Source organism: Penaeus vannamei, chromosome 16 (assembly GCF_042767895.1).
Source record: "Penaeus vannamei isolate JL-2024 chromosome 16, ASM4276789v1, whole genome shotgun sequence".
NCBI lineage: Eukaryota > Metazoa > Arthropoda > Malacostraca > Decapoda > Penaeidae > Penaeus > Penaeus vannamei.
Genome location: NC_091564.1, coordinates 41981631 through 41991630, shown reverse-complemented (window position 1 = coordinate 41991630; position 10000 = coordinate 41981631).

Genomic DNA, 10000 nt, shown 5'->3' with positions numbered 1-10000 from the left:
TCTTCCAAGACGAGTCCCTTGCACGGAGAGTCTTCCAAGACGAGTCCCTTGCACGGAGAGTCTTCCAAGACGAGTCCCTTGCACGGAGAGTCTTCCAAGACGAGTCCCTTGCACGGAGAGTCTTCCAAGACGAGTCCCTTGCACGGAGAGTCTTCCAAGACGAGTCCCTTGCACGGAGAGTCTTCCAAGACGAGTCCCTTGCACGGAGAGTCTTCCAAGACGAGTCCCTTGCACGGAGAGTCTTCCAAGACGAGTCCCTTGCACGGAGAGTCTTCCAAGACGAGTCCCTTGCACGGAGAGTCTTCCAAGACGAGTCCCTTGCACGGAGAGTCTTCCAAGACGAGTCCCTTGCACGGAGAGTCTTCCAAGACGAGTCCCTTGCACGGAGAGTCTTCCAAGACGAGTCCCTTGCACGGAGAGTCTTCCAAGACGAGTCCCTTGCACGGAGAGTCTTCCAAGACGAGTCCCTTGCACGGAGAGTCTTCCAAGACGAGTCCCTTGCACGGAGAGTCTTCCAAGACGAGTCCCTTGCACGGAGAGTCTTCCAAGACGAGTCCCTTGCACGGAGAGTCTTCCAAGACGAGTCCCATGCACGGAGAGTCTTCCAAGACGAGTCCCTTGCACGGAGAGTCTTCCAAGACGAGTCCCTTGCATGGAGAGTCTTCCAAGACGAGTCCCATGCACGGAGAGTCTTCCAAGACGAGTCCCTTGCACGGAGAGTCTTCCAAGACGAGTCCCTTGCACGGAGAGTCTTCCAAGACGAGTCCCTTGCACGGAGAGTCTTCCAAGACGAGTCCCTTGCACGGAGAGTCTTCCAAGACGAGTCCCTTGCACGGAGAGTCTTCCAAGACGAGTCCCTTGCACGGAGAGTCTTCCAAGACGAGTCCTTTTGCACGGAGAGTCTTCCAAGACGAGTCCCTTGCACGGAGAGTCTTCCAAGACGAGTCCCTTGCACGGAGAGTCTTCCAAGACGAGTCCCTTTGCACGGAGAGTCTTCCAAGACGAGTCCTTTTGCACGGAGAGTATTCCAAGACGAGTCCTTTTGCACGGAGAGTATTCCAAGACGAGTCCTTTTGCACGGAGAGTATTCCAAGACGAGTCCTTTTGCACGGAGAGTATTCCAAGACGAGTCCTTTTGCACGGAGAGTATTCCAAGACGAGTCCCTTGCACGGAGAGTATTCCAAGACGAGTCCCTTGCACGGAGAGTCTTCCAAGACGAGTCCCTTGCACGGAGAGTCTTCCAAGACGAGTCCCTTGCACGGAGGATCTTCCAAGACGAGTCCCTTGCACGGAGAGTCTTCCAAGACGAGTCCCTTGCACGGAGAGTCTTCCAAGAGGAGTCCCTTGCACGGAGAGTCTTCCAAGAGGAGTCCCTTGCACGGAGAGTCTTCCAAGAGGAGTCCCTTGCACGGAGAGTCTTCCAAGACGAGTCCCTTGCACGGAGAGTCTTCCAAGACGAGTCCTTTTTACACGAGCACAGTGAGTCCGGGCGGGCGTGCGGGCGGGCGAGGCGGGCGTGCGGGCGAGGCGGGCGTGCGGGGCGGGCGGCCCCCCGGATGCGCGCGTTTCTCACTTTCACAACAAGTTTGGAAGGTGAGTAATAATGCGCGCTGTGAGGGAGAGAGAGAGAGGCCTATAAGCGCTCATTGGTGTTGATCTCTCATGACCTCATCAACTTTCGCTGCTCACTCGGAAAAAGGAGGAAGGGGGTGAGGGGGGTGGGGGTGGGAGGGGGTGGGAGGAGTGAGGGAGTAGGGGAGGAAGGGGGTGAGGGGGGTGGGGGAGGAGGAGTGGGAGAGGGGGAGGGGGGAGGAGTGGGAGTGGGAGAGGAGTGGGAGTGGTGGGGAGAGTGGAGAGGGAGGGGATGAGGTGGGAGTGGGAAGGGAGAGGGAGGGAGGGGAGTGGGGAGGGGGGAGGGGAGAGGGAGGGAGGGGAATGAGGTGGGAGGGGAGAGGAAGGGGGTGGGAGGGGGGGATTAGGTGGGAGGAGTGGGAGAGGGAGGGAGGGGGATAAGTGGGAATGAGAGGGGGATGGGAGAGGGAGAGGGGGATGGGAGACGGAGAGAGGGAGGGTAGGGTGAAGGGAATAGGAGGGAAAATGAGGATGGGTGTTAAAGTACGAGGTATGAGGGATAGTTTAAGCTGGTTTGGGTATGAGGTGAGGAGGAGAAGGAGGAAGAGGAGGAGGAAGGAGGAGAGGAGAGATAAGGCATTTCGTGAGAGGGAAAAAGAATGAGGAGGAATCATTTTTCCAAACGTGATGAACGAGGCACAAGAGTAGACGTTGATAAATGGTGAAGAAGAGAGAAAAAGAGAAGGGGAGGAGGCGAGGAGGGGGAGGAGGGAAGGAGGGAAGGAGGAAGGTCATGAGAAAGAGGAAGAATGCGGTGAAGGTTGTGAAGAAAGTCATGAGGGAAGGAAAACTGGAAAAGGTTCAAAGCAGGTCAAGAGGAAGCGAAAGAAAATGGGAAGAGAAAATGAATAAAAACGGAATAAAAGCAGAGAGAAAGATATATAAAGTGATTTGTTAAATGAGATAATGAACTCAAAATGAGTAATTTAACAAATAAGATATATTAAGATAGAGAAATGACAAGCATAAAATAAATAGAAAATATAAAAAGAAAACGAGAAGCGAAGGGTAAACTAACTCAAAACATTAAAAAAACAAAACATACAACCATATAATCCATCGGAAATAACCAACACAGAAAGAGAAACAGACACAGAGAGAGAGTAAGCATTAACAGGCGACTTCCCAGCGGATGAAGGCGAGAGAGAGAGAGAGAAAGCTGCAAGGGGAAGGAACGCACAAGGTGATAAAGAGGAAGACAGGAGAATATCTTCGCCTTGGCAGTCATGAGATAGACAAAAGGCGTTTGAAATGAGACCTGCCATTTCCTTGTGCGTCTGGCAGCCGTGGGCGAGGGGAGGAGGAGGGGGGAGGGGGATATAGACACGCATATACATACATGTGTTTATATACGGATATGTGTATGTGTGTGTGCACCTATCTATCCATCTATCTGTCTATCTATGTATCATTTGTCTATTTGTGAATTGGTATATATTCGTATATGCTTGAGAGGGAGGGAGGGAGGGAGGGAGGGAGGGAGGGAGGGGGAGGGAGAGAGAGAGAGAGAGAGAGAGAGAGAGAGAGAGAGAGAGAGAGAGAGAGAGAGAGAGAGAGAGAGGACAGAGAGAGGAGGAAAGGGAGGGAGAGAGATACACACACACATAGGAAGAGAGAGAGAGAGAGAGAGAGCGAGAATTCCAGTGCAGAAACCAGTGCGCAACTCCATTTGAGGGGCTTGTATAAATGTGTGTGTGTGTGTGTGTGTGTGTGTGTGTGTGTGTGTGTGTGTGTGTGTGTGTGAATGACATATTCTCCTTACGCCAAAAGAGTAACGAGACATGAAAACAAAAGACTAGAAATGGCAAAACAAACATAGCGGTTCCCTTACCACCTGCTTATCCACAGAAGCTCTATGTACATGTATGTAATTAAGAATGCATGTACATACTGCATAATCACATATACTAGAGAAAGAGAGAGGGGGAGGGAGGGAGAGAGGGAGGGAGGGAGGGAGGGAGAGAGGGAGGGAGGGAGAGAGAGAGAGGGAGGGATGGAAAGAGGCAAAGAGGGAGGGGGGGAGGGAGGGAGGGAGGGAGAGAGAGGGAGAGAGAGAGAGAGAGAGGGAGATAGGGGGAGGGAGGGAGAGAGAGAGGGAGAGAGAGGGGGGGGGAAGGGAGAGGGAGAGAGAGAGAGAAAGGAAAGAGAGGGAGAGAGAGGGGGGCAGGGAGGGAGGGGGAGGGAGAGAGGGAGAGAAAGAAAGAAAGAGAGAGAGAAAAAAAAAGAGAAAGAGAGAGAGAGCGCGCGCTCCTGTATATCCCGTATTTAGTATGTAGCGCGGAAAAGAAAGTAAAGCTCCTAAGTTATTTTGTTTTTTGTTTTCCGCTTCTTCCACGCGTGCCTCCAGCTGCAGAGGACATCGAACTGGTGGTGTCCTTTGCAACGGACTCCTGGAAAGAGTTAACTACCTGGTTATTAATGAACTCTTAATGAAAGCGACTCAGATAACAACTTAATAATCTAAACAACTCATTTAACGAGCGAAAAATGCAAACTACTTAACAACCTCATGCAAACTACTCAATTGACAAGTTCATAATGTAAACACAGTTGATAATATGAACACGCCATAATGTAACCAATCTCAGTTAAAAAGTTCATAATGCGAACACCTCAGTCATTGGCCACATACAAACAAATAAATAAATTCATAAAGTAAAGACAGTTAACAAACCCACACTGTAATCACCCCAGTTAACGAACTTGTACCATAAACATCGCAGTCATTCCGGTTGTTCCATATACAGCGTTTCCATCCATCTTTCAAAGCGCAAACACGGCCGGTTTGTTGAAACTGCGCGGGGAACCGACCCAATAAATATTCATTATACGTACATGCGTTTACACAGAAAATAAAGGCATATCTAGCAGTCTTAGAGATGCTTATCTACCGGCCAGATGGATAGAAATGTGTACTAGTTTTAGATATGCATATCTCCTGGTCAGATAGATAGAAATGTGTACCTGGTAGATATGCATTTATTTCTGTGTGTATGCATGTGTATATTCATCGGGTCGGGTCAATTTTATAACAAAATGGACTGTATGTTTCTAATCTTCACTTAACCGAAACCACGCGTTAATCTCCTGTTTGCCTATTCCCGTTTATCCGTTTTAATCCCATGATCCCTTTTCACCCTTGACAGAGCTCTGCAGTTCGTTTCAATCCGTTTTACTTAAGCTCAGTCTAACTAGTCTTTTGTAGCCGTGTCCATGTTTTATATATATATATTTTAAAACGAACTGAAGCTACGGTTGGAATGTAAGCTTTCTATTCTAAAGAGACATTAATTGTACTTAGAAAGAAATGAAGTAAAATTATTTCATCATTATTACTATTATTATCATCATTATCATCATCATTAGTAGTAGTACTAATTTCATCATTACCATGAGAGAGAGGGATGTATCATCATTATCATCATCATAATAATTTCTGGAGACATTGATTATACTCAGAAATGAAATAAAATTATTTCATTATTACTATAATCATCATTGTCATTAGTAGTAGTAATACTATTTTCATCATTATCATTATTACCATCATCATCATCATTATTTCTGAAGAGCATTAACTATCCTTAAAAAATGAAAAAAAAAATAAAATCATTATTATTACTGTTATCATTTGTACTTTCATCATTATCATTATCATCATCAACTTCATGATAATTCCCTGAAGAGATATTACTTAAACTTAAAAAAAATAATAATAATAATAAAATCATTATTATTACTGTTATCGTCATTTGTAGTAGCAGTACTATTTTCATCATAATATTTTTTATCATCAACATCATGATCATTTTAGAAGGGACATTGACTATGCAAAGAAATGAAGTAAAATCATTTCATTATTATTACTATTACTAACATCATCATCATCATTAGTAATAGTAGGTCCCATTTTCATTTCATCATTATCCTTATCATCATAATTTCTGAAGAAAAATAAAAATCAAAATAATTCATTGTTATTACTGTTATCATCATTTCTAGTAGAAATATTATTTTCATCATTATCATATTTATCAACATCATGATAATTTTAGAAGAGACATTACCTATACAAAGAAATGAAGTAAAATCATTTCATTTTTTATCACCATCATCATCATCACCATCATTAACAGTAGTAGTACCATTTTCATCATTATCCTTATCATCATAATTTCTTTTTTTTTAATATTTCATTACTATTACTGTTATCATCATCTGTAATAGTAGTACCATTTTCATCATTATCCTTATCATCATAATTTCTTTTTTTTTTAATATTTCATTATCATTACTGTTATCATCATCTGTAATAGTAGTACCATTTTCATCCTTATCCTTATCATCATCATAACTTTCACAATCTATCACTACAAGACCCTACAGTAGGTCTCTCTACAACCTGTTCCTTTCCTGATAGATGATAATTAGTCGTTCCTGCACAAAGCCGCCTAGACGTACTCAGTGGAATGTTGGTTAGGTGGTTAGCCCATAAGGGTGACATGACAGGCAAATTATTACTTTTTTTACCTCTTTCTTTTTTATTCTGGTGGGGGAGGGAGGGGGGGAGGAGGGGAGGGGGAGTTCTCGGTCGTGCAAAATCTATTATTGTTGTTTACTATTTTGTTTTTTTTTTTTTTTTTTTGGGGGGAGGGGTTGTTTTTCATGTTGCCGAATCTTTTTTTTCTTTTCTTTTCTTTTCTTTTTCTTTTTTCTTCGGTTTCTCTTTATGGGAATCTTAGTTGATAATTCTTTTTCATTCTTCTTCTCCCCATTTCGTCGGGTTTCTGTGACGTACAAAATCTTTATCTCCCAGTATTTTGGATTTTTTTATAAGCTTTCTCTTTTTTCTTTTATTTTCCTTATCATTATTGTTATCATTATTATAGCTGTTGTCATGATATTATTATCATTATTTTCATTATTTTCTTTTTCATTACCATTATTATCGATATTTATTATTATTATCATTATTGTAATCGTTATGATTATCCTTATCGTCATCAGTCACCATTATTATTAAGGTTGTTACTCTCATCATAACCAATAGTGTTACTGTTCTTTCTTCTAAAGGGTTAATCATTATCATAACCATCACTTACTTTTATTATAATTATCGGTAAAATGTTTATATTATAGTCGTAAGTATCAGTAACATCACCGTTACTATTATTATAATCATTGTTACAATCATTATAAATATCATTATCACCATCGCTTGTTATCATTATTCCTTTCATTCATATGAATATACCTTTTTTTTCTAAAACTTCATGATTATTATTTCAAGTCATATAGATATACTTTAGTGTTTCTAAAACTTCATGATAATTATTTCAAGTCATATAGATATACTTCTTTTCTAAAACTTCATGATTATTATTATAATTCATATAAATATACCTTTTTTCTAAAACTTCATGATTTATTTTAATTCATATAAATATACTTTTTTTCTAAAACTTCATGATTATTATAATTCATATAAATATACCTTTTTTTCTAAAACTTCATGATTATTATTTCAATTCATATAAATATACCTTTTTTTCTAAAACTTCATGATTTATTTTAATTCATATAAATATACTTTTTTTCTAAAACTTCATGATTATTATAATTCATATAAATATACCTTTTTTCTAAAACTTAATGATTATTATTTCAAGTCATATAAATATACGTTTCTTTTCTAAAACTTCATGATTATTATAATTCATATAAATATACCTTTTTTTCTAAACTACCGCATACAGATTTATTTTTTTTCTAAAACTACATCATTATCATTTTCATTCATATAAATATACCTTTTTTTCCTAAACTACCGCATAGACTGCAGAACCACCCATTCATTCGCCCAGTCCCAGCTCACACAAGTCCGTCCGTTAAACTCACTTTACATATCGGTACTTTAGAGTAGGATACGACAAGACGAAAGCTAATCAGTCAGGTCCTGTCAGTACCCCCGTGTGACCGAATAGGGGGTGATCGACGACCCCCTTAAATACCCGAGAAATTGTGGGACGACAAGAATCGCAGGCCGGGGTCGTGAGTGAAGTGAGAGGGAAGGGAATAATGTTATGAGAGGGAGGGAGGGGAGTGATGTCGAGGTAGGGGGGGGAGGGAGAGAATGTTAAGAGAGGGAGAGGGCGATGTCCAGGTGGGGGAGGGAGAGAATGTTAAGAGGGGGAGGGGGTGATGTCGAGGTGGGGGAGGGAGAGAATGTTAAGAGAGGGAGGGGGCGATGTCCAGGTGGGGGAGGGAGAGAGACTGTTAAGAGAGGGAGGGGGCGATGTCCAGGTGGGGGAGGGAGAGAGACTGTTAAGAGAGGGAGGGGGCGATGTCCAGGTGGGGGAGGGAGAGAATGTTAAGAGAGGGAGGGGGCGATGTCGAGGTAGGGGAGGGAGGGAATGTTAAGAGAGGGAGGGGGTGATGTCCAGGTGGGGGATGGAGAGAATGTTAAGAGAGGGAGGGGGCGATGTCCAGGTGGGGGAGGGAGAGAGACTGTTAAGAGAGGGAGGGGGCGATGTCCAGGTGGGGGAGGGAGAGAGACTGTTAAGAGAGGGAGGGGGCGATGTCCAGGTGGGGGAGGGAGAGAATGTTAAGAGAGGGAGGGGGCGATGTCCAGGTGGGGGAGAGAGAGAATGTTAAGAGAGGGAGGGGGCGATGTCCAGGTGGGGGAGAGAGAGAATGTTAAGAGAGGGAGGGAGTGATGTCCAGGTGGGGGAGAGAGAGAATGTTAAGAGAGGGAGGGGGCGATGTCGAGGTGGGGGAGGGAGAGAATGTTAAGAGAGGGAGGGGGCGATGTCCAGGTGGGGGAGGGAGAGAATGTTAAGAGAGGGAGGGGGCGATGTCCAGGTGGGGGAGGGAGAGAATGTTAAGAGAGGGAGGGGGCGATGTCCAGGGGGGGGGAGGAAGAGAGAGAATGTTAAGAGAGGGAGGGGGCGATGTCCAGGTGGGGGAGGGAGAGAATGTTAAGAGAGGGAGGGGGCGATGTTCAGGTGGGGGAGGGAGGGAGAGAATGTTAAGAGAGGGAGGGGGCGATGTCCAGGTGGGGGAGGGAGAAAATGTTAAGAGAGGGAGGGAGTGATGTCGAGGTGGGGGAGGGAGAGAATGTTAAGAGAGGGAGGGAGTGATGTCCAGGTGGGGGAGGGAGAGAGAATGTTAAGAGAGGGAGGGGGCGATGTCCAGGTGGGGGAGGGAGAGAATGTTAAGAGAGGGAGGGGGCGATGTCCAGGTGGGGGAGGGAGAGAATGTTAAGAGAGGGAGGGAGTGATGTCCAGGTGGGGGGAGGGAGAGAATGTTAAGAGAGGGAGGGAGTGATGTCCAGGTGGGGGAGGGAGAGAATGTTAAGAGAGGGAGGGAGTGATGTCCAGGTGGTGGAGGGAGAGAATGTTAAGAGAGGGAGGGGGCGATGTCCAGGTGGGGGAGGGAGGGAGAGAATGTTAAGAGAGGGAGGGGGCGATGTCCAGGTGGGGGAGGGAGAGAATATTAAGAGAGGGAGGGGGCGATGTCCAGGTGGGGGGAGGGAGAGAATGTTAAGAGAGGGAGGGGAGTGATGTCCAGGTGGGGGAGGGAGAGAATGTTAAGAGAGGGAGGGGGCGATGTCCAGGTGGGGGAGGGAGAGAATGTTAAGAGAGGGAGGGGGCGATGTCCAGGTGGGGGAGGGAGAGAATGTTAAGAGAGGGAGGGGGCGATGTCCAGGTGGGGGAGGGAGGGAGAGAATGTTAAGAGAGGGAGGGGGCGATGTCCAGGTGGGGGAGGGAGAGAATGTTAAGAGAGGGAGAGAGAGAATGCTAAGAGAGGGAGGGGGCGATGTCGAGGTAGGGGAGAGAGAGAATGTTAAGAGAGGGAGGGGGCGATGTTCAGGTGGGGGATGGAGAGAATGTTAAGAGAGGGAGGGGGCGATGTCCAGGTGGGGGAGGGAGGGAGAGAATGTTAAGAGAGGGAAGGGGCGATGTCCAGGTGGGGGAGGGAGAGAATGTTAAGAGAGGGAGGGGGCGATGTCCAGGTGGGGGAGGGAGAGAATGTTAAGAGAGGGAGGGGGGCGATGTCCAGGTGGGGGAGGGAGAGAATGTTAAGAGAGGGAGGGGGCGATGTCCAGGTGGGGGAGGGAGAGAATGTTAAGAGAGGGAGGGAGTGATGTCGAGGTGGGGGGAGGGAGAGAATGTTAAGAGAGGGAGGGGGCGATGTCCAGGTGGGGGAGGGAGAGAATGTTAAGAGAGGGAGGGAGTGATGTCCAGGTGGGGGAGGGAGAGAATGTTAAGAGAGGGAGGGGGCGATGTCCAGGTGGGGGAGGGAGAGAATGTTAAGAGAGGGAGGGGGCAATGTCCAGGTGGGGGAGGGAGAGAATGTTAAGAGAGG